The sequence below is a fragment of the Mirounga leonina genome, unplaced genomic scaffold (assembly GCF_011800145.1).
Source record: "Mirounga leonina isolate KUSES-001 unplaced genomic scaffold, KU_Mleo_1.0 Mir_165, whole genome shotgun sequence".
In the NCBI taxonomy this organism is placed as follows: domain Eukaryota; kingdom Metazoa; phylum Chordata; class Mammalia; order Carnivora; family Phocidae; genus Mirounga; species Mirounga leonina.
The window spans coordinates 46,553,217-46,573,733 of NW_023270415.1; the positions used below are offsets into that span (position 1 = coordinate 46,553,217).

The window sequence follows — 20,517 nt, forward strand, 5'->3', positions numbered from 1 at the left end:
TGAGGATCAGAGGGAGAAGCAGACTCCCCGCCGAGCAGGGAGCCCGACGCGGGACTCGATCCCGGGACCCCAGGATCACGACCCGAGCCGAAGGCAGTTGCCCAACCGACTGAGCCACCCGGGCGCCCGAGCGCCCTTTGAAGCACAGAGGGGGCGGGGGTGGGGGGTCCGCCAGCGGCATTGCCAACGGACTGCTCTGAGAGGCTAGGAACACGCGCCCCCGTGGTTTTCAGCACAAAGACAAAAGCCCTACTTCTCCTTCAGAGATTCCACTTCGCACATTCACCACATCAGAGATTGATTTTCTTAAATGCTGTTGATGGATCCTGAAGCAGACATTCTTCACAGTCTTGACAGCACAGACATTCCCCAAATATTTGCAAGATGAAAAAAAAAAAAAAAACATCTTGGGAGGTTTTCCTCTAAAATAACATTTGGTAATAGAACTTTTCTTCGCTCCTGGCATTCGGGGCAGAGGGGAGCAACGTGGAAAAACTTAAAGGGGGCCCATCCATGGAAGTGTGCCAGGGGCCTCGGTGGTGAAGGTCGCCCTCCCTGCGGGTCTCAGACGGCTGAGGCTATGAGGCCTGCGCCCAGAAAGGGGGTGGTGGTGAGTGCGGGCAGAGCCCCTCCAGAGAGAGAGCTGAGCCCCCCCTCGCTCTGGTACAGTCAGAGCCTCCGTGAAGGCTTTAGGAACATGGTTTCCAACAGATGAAAGAGAACACACAGTTTTTCGTACCTACGGGGCTCAGGTCATCGCACTCCAAAAGGATGCGGAGAGAGGAGGCACCTGCTAGAAGCGAGAAGGAAGAGCCCACTGCTGACTCACTGCTGAGGTGTCATGATTTCAGCAGGGTCCCGCAGGTAGGAAGAGCTGTTGTGCTACAGACCCCTCTCTCCTGCAAAGGCAAGTGCCTCTTCCCAGCTCGGCTCTTCCCCTCCGCCCCCAGCTGTCTCCCCACGACAGGGGGGCCTCAAGGGTATTGCTCAGCTGGCCCAGGGGAGCTTGTTAAAACACAGGTTTTGATTCAGTAGCTCCGAGTGGGACCCAACCATCTGTGTTTCTAACAAGCTGGCAAGTGGTTCTAATGCCCATGTGGTCTCTGAACCACCCTGGGGCAGCAGAGACCCAGCGAGGTCAAGACTTAGCCACACGAAGGGGAGGAAAGTGGCCTCATGTGTCCATTACATTGATAAAGCGTTTTTTTGTTTTTTTTTTTGGTGACAGCAGATCTTCGCTCTTATCCCCAGCAACGATCCCAGGGATAGGGTGCTGCTATGAGCGTTTCTTCTTGTCCCTAACTTTATCCATCACGCCGGCAGGCAGTAACTAAGTCCTTCCTGCCTCCTGTGACTGTGCCCAGAGACGGCCGGCCCCCTGGAAGAGAACATTCACGAGACACAAAGCGTAAAGGGAAATCTTGCATTCACTAGGCGATTTTCTGCTCCAGCTCCAGCTCGTGCTGATTCAGGAGCCACGGCTCAGCAAGGCAGGCCTTTTCTCTGCGACGTCCAGGCTACGCTGCGAGCCGGCTTGGGCTTCTCCTCTCCAGTGGAGTGCGCTTTGCATTCAACAGCCGCTGCAGATGAAAGGGCCATTTGCTTCTAAATTGCATAAATTGCTCTTTCTTTTATTGCTCTCATCACAGGAGCGGCCCTAAAATTGGCGTGAAGAGCTCCCAGTCTGCAGGCTCTCTTGTTTCCCAAAGCTTGCTCATTTTTCACGGCTCTTGAACTCTCCCTCTCAATTCCGCTTGCCTGAGTGGGCCAGACGGCAGAGGACGGGATGGGGGTAGAGGGTGCTAATCAGTCCTGGCTGAGAGCAGCCCTGGCGAGAAGCCACAGCATGGGAGGCCTTGTCAGGTGGAGCGGAGCCCGCACTTGGTGTGAGTGATGACTCCGGGATCACCAGAGAGTCCGAATAAGGTGCAGTTTGCGTAGCAACCAATATCTGCTTGAGTCACTGATGGATGTTTACTATATTATTAGAAAGGAGGCTGAAGCCATGACGGTTCCTCAGTGGGGAAAGACAGATTGACACAGACATGAAAGCTGTCAAGTCAGAATGAGGCTCACCCATCAGCGTTGTCTCCAGATTTTGTGTTCTTTGGTTCATGTCACAGAGGATGAAGCAGTCTATGCAGACGGCTGCTCAGAAGCATCATAGCATTAATCAGAGAGCGCCCTGCTGGGTGGGGAGGGGAGTGGGAAATGGCCTCAGGGAGGGTAATGACAATCTCTCTCTCTCGGAGGTCATCTCAGCTCACCAAGAGGTCCTTGAGACCGTTCGCGCTGGGACTGATTGACCTCTATGAGGCCGAGGCTGGGCTGACAGGTCCTTCAAGAAGCTGGATCAAAATAGCTCCCCTGCCTGGACCCCATAGGACCTTCTGGGGGTATTCTCAAGGGTATAGGTTTGGCCTGAGACCCATGCTGGGAAAAAAAGCCCTTTAAGTAGATGAGGGAGCTAATATGTTTAAAGAGTGTATATCAGCACCCAGCCTTATAAAAATACTAGCTATTATTATTATTAGGCAACCCGATTCACTCGGGAGGTACCCCTAAACCCATCTGGAACTGAATGGCATCAGCCTGTCAGAAGTAACTGTCTTCCCTGAACCGTAAATCAGAGCCTCCACCAGCCTGTCATGATCAGTGTAATCTATGTCATGTGAGTTCTTCATTGATCATTGATTCTTTACCTCAGTTTTCTCATCTGTGGAATGGGGGAAGTAATAAGAATATCAGTCTTCGTGGGTTACGGTGAGGATTAAATGCGTTTGTGGGTGTAGAGCACTCAGCACAGTGCCTGGCACATAAATTAATGCTACCGTATTGTCACATCTTTGGAGGTATTGGGTGTCATTGGCCATGTATCTACCAGGAGAAAGAGGATGGGGAACCACTACACTGGATTTTCTATTGGCTATTCCATCAGTAAATTGGTCAGTATTTACCCAGGGCTTTCCTGGTTGAAAACTCTATGCTTCCTTTACGGAAAACCAATTCTGTGTATCCAGGTTGAAAAAGCTGATACTTTAGGGATTAAGTGAATACCAAAGCATTATCTATTTATTTTACACAGATTCAATACAGATGTCCTTTCAAAATTCAGCTTCTTTAGTGCATTCTAAATGTAACTCAATTAATGCACTGATTTCATGGAATGTTCCAGAATACCCCCAGAACTTGTCCTGCTATTTCAGTACAATCCAAACTTCAGAGTAACCAAACAGCCCTCGTGGATGAAGGAAAGTTCTTCTATATCAGAGTCATAGAGGAATTGAATTATGGAAGAAATGGCACAGTTAAAAAAATTACCATTCCGTGGTGGTCATCAGTAGAGGATAGGATAGAGGCTAATGAGGAACTTTATAACAGAGACTCAGGCTATTTCCAGCCTAGATCACTGATCCATCTTGGCAACGCTTTAAATGCAATCAGACGTTATGAACCTCCAAATCCAGCATACAAACAGTATCACCAGTGAAGTGTACTTGAAAAAAGTTGAACTTGAGTCAAATCCAGCCATTAATTCTAATTCCTCATCTATAGAAAATATAGTGGGGAGAAGGCCATGTTAAATGGCATCATGAAAAAGGAATCAATGAAAGCTAGGATGTAAGACACTCGAGAATCTGATTTGGTTTCTTTCGCAAGTCAGTTACTTGTAAAGAAAAATGCAGGAAGGACTCTTCTAGATTAAAAGTGACTTAAAGAACACTTGAGACATAACCACCGAATAAACTCAATAGACTGTTTGGATTCTGATTTGAGCAAACAACTGACATGTGGCCTGGGCTCCACCAATCAGACACCATGCGCGCATGAAACTTCTCTTAGAAAGTGGGTAATGTAAGGATGCCAGCACCATCTAGAATCTATTTTTTGGTGAAGTTGGTAGAGGGGATTTTTTTGGCGGGGGCAGTAACTGAAAGGTTGTTTTTGGTGCAGAAGTGCTCCTGGTACATCCAAAGGCAGTGGAAGTTGTAGTTAAGGAAGTCCCTGGTCTAAGTTGCAATGCTGTAAATTGCAGCACCAGGGCCTGATGGCCACGTGACCGCTTCCCCTCAAAACAGCCCCAAGCGTGTTTCTCCAGTCCTCCTGGTAATTGTCAGCTACCCAATACTCTTCTGGTAAATTCCTTTTCTACCTAATCGAAGAAATTTCAGTGAAAGGAGTGCAGGCTTATGAACCACAAATCATGTTTAAAGAATATACCCTGGAAGGAGAGAATGAAAAAAATTTTTTTGTGTGGTAAAGTATATAGATAAAAGTTACCACTTTAACCATTTGTAAGTGTCCAAGTACTAGCACTAAGTACATTCACCATGTTGTGTAACCACCACCACTATCTACTTCCAGAACTTTGAGAATGAAACATTTTAACACGGATTCCTGTCTTTGAAGATCCTAGGTTTCCAGGTCACTTTTAATTCAAGTTAACAAAGCATTCACTAATTTCCACAACGTGGGCTCCACAGCTCTGCTCTTTATTGCTGTGCTGCCAGGACCGAGGAGGAACCTGAAAAAATGGTCAGAGAGGATATTTTTTCATCCAGTCCTGTGCAGGCTGAATGATACATTGACAGGTGTGCCCACACACTGTGTGTGGACAGATGTTCCTTTAGGGGGAAGAAGCGGTTATTACCGAAGTTGTGAAGCTGCAATTCCCAGCCCGGCCCCTGGGTGTGGGGAGCTGGAAAAGCTAATTTAAAATTTTACTTTTAACCTGGGATGAAGCTAACAAAGTCTACTGAGGACCCACGTAGCTAGCATTAAAACAAGTTTCTGCTTCCTAGTTCAGACAGGCTTTTGGTGATAGGATAAGAATTTCTAAGACTTCTGGGAGTAAAATTAGTAAAAAACACAAAAAACAAAAACAAACCCACAATATTTGGTGGTGGAAAAGTTGGGGGAATCATTCATTCAACAGTATTTATTGAGAACCTGCTTTGTGCCAGGTTCTTTTCTGGGTATGGAGATGTCGGCCACCAACAAAACAGACATGTGGCTCCTATCTAGAGCTTCTAAACGAATGAAGAGAGGCAGAAGTCAAACAACTGTTAGCTATGTCTGGTGGGGCAAGTGCTAGAAAGAAAAATGAGGTGGGATAAGGTTGGAGACAGTGACTAGAGGTGTATGTTGTTTTTGATACAGTCATCGTGGAGGGTCTCTCCACGTGGAGGGTGACATTTGAGCAGGGGCCTGAGGAAAGAGAGGGAAGGTGTCATATAGACATCTAGAGTGTTCCAGAAAAAGAGAGCAGGAGGTGCAGAGCTCGGAGGCAGGAATGGGTTTGGCAGATCCTGGGATCCACAAGGTCAGTGTGTCCAGAGTGAAGCCAGAGGAGAGTTGCAGGCAAGAGGGTTCAAGAGGCAGCAGAGAAGATATTTTGCTCTGAATATCCTGAAAAAGTATTGCAGGACATGGCTCACGTAGCAGCTGGGTCTCAAATGAGAGGTTTTCTTGAAAGAGTTTACCCTTCTGTAGGGCAAGGGGGACGAAGGGACCCCTTGCTCTTTCCTCACAGGCTCTTTGATAGCTCCCCTCCTGAGTCCTAGCTATCGGGGTGAATCACCATTTTTTATTCTCTGGCTTCCTGGGCCTTAGCTGGCTTTTCTGCAGCGAGCTGGGAGCCATTGGTTTGCCTCCTGCAAGCCCTGGGCAGAGTCTGTCTTGGGCCAACCATGTTGTCAGCGAGTGGGGTACAAGCGTTATCAAGAAGGTAAAGATGCAGGCGCCTGGGTGGCTCAGTTGGTTAAGCGACTGCCTTCGGCTCAGGTCATGATCCCAGGGTCCTGGGATTGAGTCCTGCATCGGGCTCCCTGCTCTGTGGGGAGCCTGCTTCTCCCCCTCCCACTCCCCCTGCTTGTGTTCCCTCTCTCGCTGTGTCTCTCTCTGTCAAATAAATAAATAAAATCTTTAAAAAAAAAAAAAAAAAGAAGGTAAAGATGCAAGTGTGAGAAGACAAGGAAAGATCCAGCAAGGAAGGACAAAGGGAGGAGAGAGGACTTCAGGACAAAAGCCGGTCAAAGTGTGGGATGACGAGGGTCGGAGGACAATCCCCTCTCCCCCAACAGTGTTTGCTTGGGCCTCCGGCAAAGTGAGAGCTTGTACTTCTGCCTCATAGTTTCCCATTAATTTTCTTGACATTAAGAGGAGACGAGACTGCTGGAGCCGAGCAGAGTCCCGCGGCGGGTACCCGTGCTCCTCCCTGGGATGCTCACGCCCGTGGACTGGGTCAGATTTGAAACTGGTGCTCTGGAGCCACTCGTTGCACGCATGCCCCCTGCACGGTTAAACATCTGAGTAAATACGGGGGGAAATTATGCTGTTTTCGTTCAGCCTGTTCTTTGCTGACACAAAGTATTCTTTGTTATAAAATTGAAACTATCAGAATTAGCACGGGAAGGGCCATTCTTTCGGTCTGATATGTGATCTCAGTATCCCCAAGTTTCCCAGACTTCTGTAAGCTCTTTTTTTTAATACTCAAATTTTATAGGTTGAACCCTTGCTCTGAGTGCAGGAAAGCGGATCCCTCTGGATATTTCTGAAGAGATCTGGCACGTACTTGTGTGCCCTGGATGTTGCCTGTCCCTCGCCCCCACCTCCCACCTCGTGGCACCTTCTGGTTTTCTGCCTTCAGGTGTCTCCTCACTTCTTCTCACAATACTGCTCTCTCTGCTTGGCTTCAACCCAGCTGTGGACACAGCCCCCTCCTTTATTCCCCACTCACCTCCAGAGCCCAGCTGGTGTGTGTGGAGGCAGGGGTGAGAGTCAAAATATTAACTGCTGTGGCCCATGGAATGGCCAATCAGTCCTAATGGGTCCCTGCTGTGTCTAGACCACTGGGGAGGTCAAGGGGTCATGGGTTTGGGGCCAGGGGGCTTAAGGCAATGGTGGTGGGAACTGGGGGAGAAGGTACAGGACAAGAGGCTATTTACCAGTATGTACACTAGTCTTGTGCAAGATTTGCGGAAGGATGGGCTTGTTGCTGGGCAACTTAAAATTAGGTCTCAGACATCACTGCAAGCCTATGAGTCAAGCCCCATTAAAAGGAGCCCTGCATCAGGGGTCTCCCTTCTTGGGCACCAGCTGGCCTTCATGATTCTGGGGTCTCTCTTTCCTCAACCAAGTTCCTTCTCCGATCTCTCAAGTCCAGAATTCCTTCCTCACCTAGCTCAAACATTTGTGAGGAAACGGAGAATCCCTTCACAGAAATGACCAAAAAGACTCTCCAAGGAAGTCATAGTCATGATTTAACTTCATCTACGAAGAGCCCCTCATTTTTGCACATCCAGCATGCCCCTGATTGTTTTCTCAACAGCAGGGCGGTTTCATCCTGAGGACGAACTCTGTCCTCACTCCCCTAGAGCAAGGAGTACAACTTGCAGCCATCTTTTAAAATAACATTTTGGGGGCGCCTGGGTGGCTCAGTCATTAAGCGTCTGGCTTTGGCTCGGGTCATGGTCCCAGGGTCCTGGGATCGAGCCCCGCGTCCAGCTCCCTGCTCAGCGGGAAGCCTGCTTCTTCCTCTCCCACTCCCCCTGCTTGTGTTCCCTCTCTCGCTGTGTCTCTCTCTATCAAAAATTGAATGGAATCTTTGGGAAAAAAATAACATTTTGGGTCTTCTACCATAGACATGGACAGCTCGTGGCCAGTGTCTGGTCGATAATAAAGGCTATGACTGATCTTTTAGTAACAAAATAAGTGATATTTTTGTCCATCACCACCTAGTCACACATCTTTGGAGTTTCTCAGTGACCTTCTTGAAGAAACTGATTTTTGTCTTCACTCATCTGTTCAACAAATGTATTGAGAGCTAACTACGTGCTAGGCACTGTGCTCAGAGTTCAGGGAAACAGAAGAAAACAAAAAAAGATGAAGATCGCTGCTCTCATGGAGCTTATATTTTAGTGAGGGAGAAAACCATCATAATCATCTAAATATCAACAAAACAATCAACATAACCAAAATAAGTAAAACCTAGAGGATATGAAATAGTAATAAATGCTAAGCAGCTAAAAAGCAGGAAGGACAAGTAAGTAGTGTTAAGGGGATTTTAGACAGATTTTGTGTGATTTTAGACAACAAGTGAAGACCTCTGGGAGGAGGTGACTTTTGAATCACCTGAAGTAGGAGAAGGGTGAGCTGATATCTGGGAGTGGGATGGGGAAGAGAAAACCCATTGTCACATTGTGAGCAAAACCAATGACACTGAGAAACCTCAGTTCGTAATAGTGATTGAATCCAAATATAGACCAGCACTCTAGGTGGTCCTTGGTTTTCTCCTTCACTGAGTAAGGGTGAGGTTTTTTTTGTTTCAAGAAGGAGCTACGTTTCCTCACTTTCAGTGCTTTGGGTAACCCATCACACTTTCCTTCCATCTCACTAAGCTAGAGGAGGAGATCTCCAGCACGGCCGTGTCAAACTGTTATACTTATGGTTTGTTTATGGCAGGAAATAAAAATGAATCTGACATTTATTCTCTTGGTGCCCTGCATTTTTCCCAGTAAACCAATCATGACTGGTAAATTAATTATGGGCTGCTGTTATGCTTTAGAATAGGTACAGCTGTTCCAAATGAGCTCGCATTGGAATAACCCAGTAACAAATGCTTGTTATCACATTTCCAGAGTGCATCGGCATTGGGCAGTTTTGATCGTCCACAGACTCTGTTGCCTATGGCAACAAGTGTTTAGATCTAGGTTGATAGGAGCCTGTAAGAAGTGATCGATTTTTAGAGGATTTCAAGGTTTAAAAATAGTTCTCTCTCTTAATGGCTCATGTTCCTGTCATATCTTGTACCCTTTGAGTTTGAAGATGGCATTTTTTTTTTTTTAAGATTTCATTTATGAGAGAGAAAGAGTGAGGGTGCATGCATGAGCAAGGGGAAGGGTAGAGGGAGAGGGAGAAGCAGACTCCCCACTGAGCAGGGAACCTGACGTGGGGCTCCCTCCCAGGACCCTGGGATCATGACCTGACCCGAAGGCAGACGCTTCACCTGCACCACCCAGGCGCCCTTTGGAGATGGCATTCTTAATAATTAGGTCCACAGGTGTGCCTCTGACTAAACAGTCCTGTACCTGTTTGGTGATCTATGGCTATGGCCACAGTTATTTGTGGAGAATGTTGCTGTGTGGAGCTCTACCTCTACCCTGTATGTCCTTCACGGGGGTCATCTTTGCTAGGAGTGGCCAGCCACTTCTCAATAGCCATGTGCCCAGCCTGGCCAGCCAGTCTGCCTCCCTTCTTTTCAGCCCTGCCCTTCAATTGTTTAAATTACCTGCCAGAGGAAAGTATTGTCTGAATGGCTAGTTAGTCCTGGAAGAAATCCTGGTAAAACACACACAAAAGAACAGAGTTATAATTCCAACTTCCTCATTCACTTAGGCAAGTCCTTTCATTTCTCTGAGCCACAGTTTTCCCATCTGTAAAATGGGAAGAATACCAATCTCATAGGGCTGTAGGTCAATTAAATGAAATAATGTATATAAAATATCTCACATGATGCCCTGCTAGGAAGTAGATCATGGGCATTATTATTTATTTTGAAGATCAAAGGAGATCACAGTGGTGGGAGTATTTGGCCTTTGTGAAGAATCACCACCACCATCATAGATCCTTGCCTTTGCTACTTAGTTATAAACTCCTCTTTGACTTACCACAGTTCTGAGTATCCAAAGGACATTTTGGTCATCTCATTTGCTATGGTCGACTCTAGTGAAGGGCAGGAGACTACAATCAGATGCCTTGTGTTCCAGTGGCCGTGCCTCATTGCATCTTTAGGCAACCTTCAAGAAGCCATCTGTAAAATAGGGAAGTTGGACTCCTAGATTGCCACAGTGCTCGACAATTGTATAATCCCATGTAAAGTGAAGGCTGTGAAGTGAGAGACTAGGGAGGTTTCCACTTCAGCCCAGTTCTGTCTACCTTCAGCCTCACCCCGAAGGTGAGCCAGCCAGATTTTTTTTTTTTTTTTGCCAGATCTTTCTGAAATGAAAACTTGATTATGACGCTTGGCTGCTTAAGATCTGTCAGCGACTTGCCATTGCCTTCAGAATGAAATTGAAATTCTATGGCATGGCATGGCATGCTAGGGGCAGCTTGTAACTGTGAAACACTGGAAACATACATGTTCCCTAATGAGAAACAAGTCAAACTATAATAACTCAGTATTCAGAATATCATTTCATAAGTTAAAATAATGTTGCCATGATTAGTAACAACTTGGAAAGTGTTTCCAATGAAAAAACTTTAAAAATGGAGGCAAAAGTATTTTATATATAGAATTATAACTATGCTAAATTATAGAAAATATTTTACTTTTCAAAAGACTGAATTTTAAAAACGCCAAATGTGAATATAATTGAGTAATTTTTCCTCCTTTGTAATTCTATATTTTGCAATTTTTTCTTTAATGAGAACATACTGTTTTATCAAAATTATTGTTTTCTTATTCTAGAAGTAAAACATGTTCATTTATTTTTTTAAAATATTTGACAGAGAGAGAATGAGAGCACGAGAGGGGGGAGGGTCAGAAGGAGAAGCAGACTCCCCGCTGAGCAGGGACCCCAATGTAGGACTCGATCCTGGGACCCCAGGATCATGACTTGAGCTGAAGGCTGTCACTTAACCAACTGAGCCACCCAGGTGCCCCAAGCATGTTCATTTTAGAAACTTCAAAAAAATCTAAGAAAAAACCCTAAAACTACCTATACTCCTGACCTCTCAGAAATAACCACTGTTAAATCTTCTGGTCTATTCTTATTCTTACATATAGTGTAGGTGTATTTATTGTATATATACATATATATGTATGTATTCTGATATATATACATGTATACAAAAATAATATACAAGAGGATTTAACAGTGGTTATAAATTTTAATTGTTTATTTATAAAAAATTTTTTTAATTATAAATTTTCTGGTACCCAGAGTGGGCAAAAACAGGTGAGAAGTATACTCTTTATAGATTCTTTTAATGAGGCTGACTCCTCTGGGTCTAACACATCTTGTGTGAAGGTTACTCACATTTTCTACCGTGGGATGGCAGCCCTGCTTTCTACCTTCAGGATACGCAGGGTGGAAAGTGTTTCTGGATCCCAGAAGAGGAAAACTGTTTTCTATGTGAGAACTTTAGTTGCCGTCTTACTCTCACTTCACTCCTGATGCTCAGAATTTAATTTGGAACTTCAGTATAACAGAGACATCAGTCAGAATATTGAATCATCTGTAACCCTGAAATCCTATCTTCATGAGTTCCCTTCCCGAAGGTTCCTAACTTGGTGGCACTCGGTTGTTCCCATTGAACACTTGTCATTTCCGTTGTTGGCTGCAGGCAATGAAAAGTGAATGGGGGATGAGGCAGTTTTCTGTGGGCCCAGCGCCATGATCCACGGCTGGGTAACTGGAGACATGAATCGGGAGTGGCAAGCACACTCATTTGTGCCCACAAAGATAGTTTCACCAAAATTGGAACCTGGTAGGGAGCCTATTATAGAAACTCAGCCCACTCACCAAGCCTGATCCTACCGGGAACTGAGCCGTGGGGCTTGCCCAACCGAACCATGAAACAAATGTATTCATTCAACAACTACTTGAATGGGGACTATATAGATGAGCCAGGTGCCAAGGGGACAATAGTAATCAAGATAGTAAGATCCATTCTGGTGGCAGAAATGCCCCCTCTTCTCAAGAAAAGGGAGCAAACCTCAGAGCAATCTGTTCTCTGATGGGCAGCAGGAAGGGTTTCCCAGGCAGAGGCTAGGACATGTGGAAAGGCAGCCAAGGGCTTGGTACATTCAAGAAACTGAAGACCAGTGCGGGTTCAGAGCAGTGAATAGGAAGTGGCAAAGAATGAGGGTGGAATTCACAGGGGATTGAAGCCATGGTGAACAGTGTGGGGGTCATGCTCTGGGCAGGATGCTGTACAAGGAGTTTAAACAGACACAGGAGGCTGGACTTTGGCCACTCTGGCTTCCCCTCACTCCTCTCTACAGTGTTCACTTCCCTGTACCCACCTCACCACCCCCCATAGTCTCCATCCCATTCCCCAGATCCCTCCATTCCTAAGGTAACCCTCAATCATACAGGTAAATGCCAGAAGACATTCCAGGAGTCTGCACTGTAATGGTAGTCAAAGCCTTCATGTAAGGATGGATTCTCTGACCACAAGATGATAGACGTGCATTGCCAGGAGGTGGCAAATACGTGAAAAGTTAACCATGGACTGTTCTTCTAACTGGGATCACATAGCGCACATAAAGGTCAGACTGGTCTCAAAGGAAGCCAAGCAAGTACATGGTGCTCCCTTTCCTGAGGGAGGGACCACAGCATGCGGAGGGCAGGATTCAAATCCTAGGGTCTTAACAATGGATGGGATCCTGGCGTTCCTCTGAGCCTTAGCCCATTTCACCTGGGCTCTTCTGGAGGGCAGGCTCAAACGATTTCCTTCCTTTTAATCAGATTTGAGTAACAGGCATCTCATGTTTTCCGTCTCTTGATCACCCTCTGAGAGGGGCTAACAAATGGAGAAAGAGCCAGCCGGGCCCAGGTAATGCCCAGATTAAACATCTAGTCTTGGTGTCCTCAGAAGTGGTCGGTGTTCCATTTTCAGGAGAGCTACGCCTAAGCCTTGAAAGACTGAACTGAAATTTGTGGCATTACCTCCCTCTTAGTCTTCTCATGCAGGGTTTTTCCAAATAGATCTCAAGTCCCTCCAAATCTTTGACATCTAATCATGCAGTTGCTGCAAGAGATCTTCTGAATTATGGAAATGTTAATGCAATAAAGCAGCCACCTGTGGCCCGAGGACCGTGTCAAGTACTATCTGGTGGATCTCAGATACCCCACGTGTATCTCTGTCTCTCACACACCCCCTCATTCCCTCTTCAAAACACCAGCCTCGCCTTGGCACCGTGGGACTCTTAAGTCCCCTGTGCTCGGCAATGACTGACCCATTTCCTGCCCCAGCCTGCACAGGGCGAGAATGTGATGTTCCATTTGCTCTGTGAGAAGTTAAATGTCACCCTCTGATGTTTACTTGCTTTGAAGTTTCCTAGCCAGGGTATGTGGGGAAACTTTTCTCCATCCGACTCCTCCTTTACCCCCTGTGCTGTGTGCAAACAGTCCCTGCTTGTGATTGCACATTTCTGCCCTCACATCCTTCCAGGTGTGGGGTTTCTTATTGTCTTACTAACAAAAATAGCGACAGTATTTACCCCGGACTCACTGAGTCAGGCGCTCTTCTAAGCCTCGCAACGAGCATGTGAAGTGTTTGCACTCATGAACCCTCTTTTATAAACAAGGAAACTGAGGCACTGAGAGGTCAAGGAACCCGTCCAAGGTCACCCACTGTGAGGCAGAACTTGTGCTCTTAACCACTGGGATTGTCCTTCCTGGGCTCATTCCCCGCCCCGCCCCGCATCTAGGTCCTGTGCAACTACTTTCAACCAACACCTATTACCCTGTGCCAAGCACCCTGTCAGACGCTTGGGATTTGGGGCTGACTACGTGGAAAGCCTGGCCTACAGCAGAACAGAGACACGCAGGCACACTAGAAACCAGGTTGCCGAGTGGGGAAGGGGAGGCCGCACAGGGGTGGGAGGACTTCGAAGGGCAAGTGGGAGCCTGTGATACCTTATCGGGAACACTGAGGTGGTGGTAGGGGATAATGCTGCAAATCGTAAGCCTCTCTTCCACCGTCAGATAGGCTTTGTTCCCTTCTGTCTCTTCAGTCCTGAGACTTCAGTGTTGCCTTCCGCCCCAGGAGAGCAGTTCTTGAACTTCGCTGTGCATTAAAGTCCCAGCAGCTGGCTGATGCCCTTGTGGCGACGTGGTTGAGCCAATTTTCAGCCCCCCTCACGCTCAGAGATGGTGTGTGCCGGAGTCTGGCCGATGAAATGGTGGATGAGGGCCATGCCAGTCACCTCCTAGCCTGCCTCCTAAAACCGCCCTCGAAACCCTCCTTCCTCCTCTCTCCCAGAATCCCGTGGCAGACTCTGGGGCTATTCCAATGTACATGTGGGTTTGAGGGCTTGAGAATCACTAGCCCAATACATTTGTTGTAATCGCCACCTCATTACCCTTAATGTTTCTTGGGGTTTGGGGGGGAGGGGAGGGAAGCTTACAAATGCAGATTATCATTTTCTTCTTTTAACTTTTTTCTCCGAAAATCTTCCCTCAGCCCGGCTTGCTGCTGAATTTACCCCTAAGCAGGTAAGAGCTGTGGGTGCCTGAGGGAGCTAACCTGCACTGGAGCAATCAGGGAAAAAAAAAAAAAGCCTTTTCTCCTCCCTTAGGACCAGAGTCCTATACCATAAGGGGGCAGAGACATGGAGAGTGACCCCCACCCACAAGAATATAATATAAATAAAATAGCTACTATTTTGATAGAATTCAACATACATACATATATGCATACAACATTCGAGCATCTAGTGTATCCCGAGCACTATGCTAAGCACTCTACGGACAGTAGCTCATTCAATTCCAGCAACAACTCTAGGAGGCAGACATTATAATGATCTTATTATACAGATGAATCTAAGGCACAGAGAAAGGAAGTGATTTGCCCAGGGTCACACGACAAAGGGGAAGATGAGCCAGGACTGAAAGACCATCCAATGCCTAAGTCTACAGGACTAACCCCACATACAGGGCCTTCACCTAGCTGCCCCAGCTCCCAGGCCCCCATCCCACTACCACCCTGTCCCATCCCCTCACTCTTGGTGGCCCTTTTCATTCCAGACTGGACGGCACTCCCCTTGCCCACTACTCTCCACACTTTCTATAGTTAAAATTTAGTCAATTTGAACAAGGCCCCTGAACCTGATGATTCTCTCTAGTTTTCTCCACACAGTTTGAGATTTCCCCAGCACCATGGCAACGAGATTCTTGGATGAAGCCGGATCCTTGGAGGTAGGGAAATGCAGGAACTAAGCAAAATGTGAAGACTCACAGCGCTGGTAAGTGGTTCCCTCAGGCGGCATCCACCCTTTGCCCAAATTCCCACCAGCAGCCCCCCTTCCTCATCCAGGACTGTTTCAACTGCTAAGTACCTTCAAGAGCCTACAGAAATGCTTAAGACTCAAAAAAAAATTTTTTTAGGGAACTCCAAAGTAGGAAAAGAAAGTGGCAAAATTGAAATTAATGAAAGTTTGATTAAATGCCCACAAAAATATCATGCTAAACTTCATAAATATGGGATTCATAAAAAATTCATAGTGTTCAAAAACAGTAAGTCTTGCTTTCCTTACTTTGCAAAAAATTTTCTAGTTTGCAATAACAATTGTTGAGAAATCACGACCAGTTGTGAATTAGATGTATTCCTTGTAGGCGACTCATTTCAAAAGCAGACTACTAAGACTCAGATCATACTTTTGACAGCCAAAATAGTCACTTGTTCAAATTGGCCAAATGTTGAATACATGAGATGTGGATGCTAATTAGGCTTGATAGGATGTGGGGTCGAAACTCCAAAAGAAAGAATCCCTTAAATCCCTTGGAATCCTACCACCTTCCCAAACCTGGGGAACGCTCACTGTAGGCAAGAAACAGGGGACAAGAGAGAAAGCAGTGGCCCGTGGTGGGGGCATTCCTCAGCCTCAAATGGAGAGGCCCCCCAGGGGAAAGAGCAGTCTTGAATGCAAGGCAGCCTTACCAGCCAGCCCATCTCAGGAAAGAGTGACTGAATGTGTCCAATAGACTCCAGCTGCCCTGGCTGGAAACAGGCCAAGAAAAGCTTGCGCCCCCTTTTCCCTTTGCTATAGGAAGGAGATTGGGAGGCTTTTGTTTTTAAAAGTGGGGGAGTGAGGGGCGCTGTGAAGCTCTGGTGTTGTTCTTTCCCCTCAGCGCCTGGGGAGTGCGGCTTCCTTATCATTCAATGCTGGCCCAAGAGCGCATTTTCCCTCAGACGCATTGCAAATTCACATCTGTTTTCTAGTTGCAGCTGTCTCCCTCCCATCAGGCCCGGGGCGGGGAGAGCTCTGCAGTCCTGTGATAAACCCCGAGTGCCGCAGTTAATCAGGGAGCTGCCTTTGTCCTTTGTCCCCACTGCCAGGCCTTCCTGATAACCGGCCTGCCCGAGAAGCTCCTGGGTTCTAGGGCGCCAGCCCTTGACATGGCGAAGTCTCAGGACCTGGCTCTCCTGACCGCAAATGAAGTTCTAATTCCTGCCACCTTTGCTTGTCAGTGAAACCGGGGACTGCAACGGGATAAAGGATAGGAACTTGCCCTAAGAAGTTTAAAGTGTTGGTGGCCGCCAGGCCAGCCATCTCAGAACCACCTGAGAACCTGTTAGAAATGCAGGCTCTTAGGCCCGGCCCCAGACCCACCAAAGCAGCATCTGCATTTCAGCAAGATCCCAGGTGACTGGTTTGCACGTTAAAGCTTGAGAAGCCTGGATTTAAAAAAACAAAACTCTGCAAATCGTACCTTGTGAGGTATGATTGGGGAATGATTTGTTAAATGTCTTCTCTTTTAGCTCCATGAAAGGCCCCAAGCTGGCTTATTCCCCACTGCACCCCACTTTTTAGCTCAGTGCCTCGCATACTGTAGGCACCCAATATTTATTGATTTAACCAATAAGGCTTATATCCTGTGTGACTGACCCCCAGGGGGTGGTAGGAATAGACAGGATGTGAAAGGTACACCCCAATAAGACACACAGGCCACCTGGCAGGTGGTAGCCTGCATTTGGCATCTGGTACAATGCCCAGCGCAGCGCCACCGTTCTCAAACCTTCCATGCATCAGGATCACCTGGAGGCCTTGTTAAAACAGATCGCTGAGCCCGACCCCAGAGTTTCTAATTCAATAGGTCTGGGATGGGATGGGATGGAGACTTTGCATTTCTAACAAGTTCCAGGTGATGCTGATGCTGCTGGTCCAGGACCCCATCTTAGAAGATGGCCTAGTATATTGATGTGGCCTGAAAAAGTGTCTTCATGTTTTAAATGCAGAATAGGAAGCATGCACAGTGACAAAAATACCAAACTGGCAGGAGCGCATTTTCAGACTGAGGGATGTGGCTGCTATTTCTGGCTCTGGCTCTTTTTCACGGGGGGGCAGGGTGGGGGGTTGCAGCCTGGGATGGGGCAAGGACCAGGGTGCCAATGGTCAGGGGCTGAGTGGTGCTGGTGGCCACAAGGCTATCGTTTGGGGCTCAAAGGCATGGTCCCAGGTCCTGGATGTACATCAGCATCACTTGTGTACCCCTTAAAGGACTAGGTTTTAATCCCGAATCGCGAGGGGTGGCACTCAGGTGTCACCTCAGTGTAGAAAAGGATTAGTTGCTACCAAACAATAACAGCAGTAACAGCGTTTCCTCCACGCCAGGCCTTGAGCCGAGTACTACACACATCAGCTCCTAAAATTGTCACATGCAGTTAAGTGTCTTCGTTTTCTATTTGCTGCTGTAACAAATCATTGCAAACTTAGTGCCTTAACTAAGGGAAACTTATTACCTTACAGTTTTGAAGGTTAGAAGGCTCATACAGGTCTCCCGGGGCTAGAATCAAAGTGGCGGCAGGGCTGCATTCTTTCCAAAGGCTCGAGGGGAGAATCCGTTTCTGTGCCCTGCCTAGCTTCCGGAGGCTGCCTGCGTTCCTTGGCTCAGGGCCCCTTCCTCTAGCCTCAAAGCCCTCCATGCAGCACCTCTGTGCGGCTCTCCTCAGTGGCCACCTCTCTCTTCTGCCTCCCTCTCCCACTTTTAAGGAGGACGCTTTGATTACACTGGGTCCACCTGGATTATCCAGGATCATCTTCCTATTTTCAGGTCTGGTGATTAACAACCTTAATTCCATCTGCAACTTTAACTTCCCCTTGCCATAATCTAACATATTTCCAGGCTCCGGGGACCAGGATGCAAGCATCTTTGGGGGGTGGGGGTATTAATCTGCCTACCCCAGGAAGCACTCCTATTTCCTCCCATTTCGGAGATGAGAACGTTTCAATTAGTGAGATTAAAGGACTCTCTCAAAGGTCACACAACTGGAAGCCACTGTCTTAGCCTGAGTTTGCCCACAACACAGAGCCTGACAAACAGACTCAAAGGCAAGTCCTTTACTGGGGAGTGAGATCCCCAGCAGGTGAGAGACACGCTGAGCCAAGCCGGGAAGGAGGGAGAGCCGCAGAGATGTGTTCTCCAGGTGGCCATCGCCCAAAGACAGACCACGGGACGAGAAGAGGAAACGTGCCAGGGCACATATGCTGAGCATCAAAGCGGGCGCCCGCGCGCTCCCGTCATGGTCTCAGCAGCCCCATCGAGCGCCGTCAGGCTGCCCCTGTGTGAGACTGCGAGCCTGAAGGAAGGTGTAAGGGCTGCCTATTAAACCCAGATCTCTCTCTGACGTCACCCATCAGCACAAGCAACACTGGCCCACCTGCAATCATGTAAGTTCCGTCCATCTGGTAGCCCTGAGCTTCCTGACGTCACTCTTGGCACGCAGGAGAATCACTCCTTTCGGGAACATTCAGTGCCTGAAAGCTCATGCAGACATGTGCTTTGGAGCGTTTCCCTGGGACTACAACCTCCACCCCTTGGACTTGCTCATCCCTGTGGGTAGTGGTGGGAGATGGGAGGGAACCTGGCCCGTCTGTGTTCCTCGTGATCCAACCACACCTATAACTTCATAAATAGACCCAGCTCTTTCGGAGGGCAATGAAGTGACAATGATCAAAACTCACAGGAAACATAAACCTCTTTTGATTTTCAAGGTCATTTATCCTATAGAAGTAATGAAAGGATATACACAAAGACTACACACTTGTTCATGGCAGTGTTGTTTATAATGGTAGACCATCAGGAACGACTTCCACGTTCTTGCAATGCACCCCGCCCCCAGCTGCACACCACCCTGTTGTAGGATATATATTGACATATACCCATGTTTACAGTATACTGGGGCAAATGTTCCTCTTTTTACCCTCTTACTGCTGGTCTGAATTTCCAGCATTTTATAGTGAATATGTTTTGCTTTTGTAATTAGGGGGAAATGTTTACATTTTATTCAAAATAAAGCCTACGATTCTCTCCTCTCTGCCACATAGCTGACCTGGATGGATTTACCCTCATTGACTCTCCTGCGGTAACTTCCACGTTTATGTTTTATGTCTTCAGCCTGATTTCTCTCTGAGCTCAGACCCAGCCATTCATCTGCCTTCTTGGGATTTCCACGTGACCACCTAGAAGTGTTCTCAAACTCCACATGCCCCCAGGTTAATGCTCCAACCCCTCCTGCCCAAACTTGCTCCTCCTACTTCCACCTCTGAGTCATTCATGAAGCTTTTTTTTCTTATCCAGACGCCTGACACCCTCTTCCCCACCCGCCATCATTCCATCACCCAGTCCTGTTGATTTGACCTCCAAATTCCTTACTGGGACTTGCCAGGCCTGCTGCTCCAGCCCCTGCCTCCCTCTTCACCCCATTTAGTGTCTCTCTCTCTTGCTTGCTTCCCTGATGCTCAGGGGCTCCATCCAGAAGACCAAGAGCACCTAGCTCTTTTCTCCCTGGGGACCTGCAGACCAGCTAGGCCCTCTGCCAGAAAAGTCCCCAGCCCTGGCCCCCTGCCTGTGAGCTTCATGTCCCATCCTAGCAGTCACTTCTTCAGGCCTCAGCTGAAAGCAGCCCCCTTTGTTATTCTGTGCCAGGGCCCCCGTGCCCTTCCTATCACCATCTGCAATTACAGAGACAGTGAGTGGTGGTATGTCTACCGCCTCAGCTAAGACAGCTAAGACAGATATTCCAGTTGGTTCTATTCCATTCCTCCTACTGCCCCACCCCAGAGAGGTGTCCATGTCTACTCCCTTTGGTTTAGAGGCACTTAGAAGTGCCTGGGACTCTTGATGAGGTGGAGAGGTGTGTGTGTGTGTGCGTGTGCATGTGTGCACGTGGGGGGGGGGTCACACTCAAGAACGGCTCAGCCTCTCCCTTCCCTGGTCCTCCCCACAGAAGGTGCCCCTTCCTCTCCCAGTCTGAAGACCCTCCAGCCCTCAATCTCCTGCCCACCCCCCTTCTTGTTCTTGTTACCATGCTGTCTTCTTATTCTCCTTTCTCCAGGCCCTGCCATATCTGGGCTCTTCGCTGGGAGAGGAAAAGCAGACTCTGTAAGTTGCATGCATCCAAGAATCTTCCTGGGGCACCCCATGTGCTTTTTCCTTTTGCTCTTGTTTCTGCTTTGGTGTAGGCTGACTGGGTGTGCCTGGGAGAAGGAGGTGGAATGGAAACATACAGAAAACAACCAGGTTAGCACCTGCCGTATAATCCTGCCCCATATCTTTTTATTTGTGTTTACTGGTTTGTCATTTGACACCCAGTTTACCAGGTGCCCCCCCCCCACAAATTCACGTCCACCTGGAACCTCAGAATGTAACCTTTTTTGGGAAATAGTGTCTTTAAAGAAGAAATTAGTTAAGATGAAATCATGCTGGTTTAGGGTGGGCTCTAAATCCAATATGACTGTTGTCTTTAATGGAAGAAGGAAGTTTGGACACAGACACACAGACACAC

General features: G+C 47.6%; 1 long non-coding RNA gene across 1 annotated transcript in view; it reads right to left on the minus strand.

The window, feature by feature from the left end:
* LOC118015075 overlaps window positions 1-20,291 on the minus strand; it is a 47,806-nt gene extending 27,515 nt beyond the window's left edge. The window contains exon 1 of the long non-coding RNA XR_004680515.1: window positions 20,038-20,291. This is a non-coding gene — a long non-coding RNA (uncharacterized LOC118015075). The remainder of the gene's footprint in view (window positions 1-20,037) is intronic.
* Window positions 20,292-20,517: the final 226 nt, after the last annotated feature.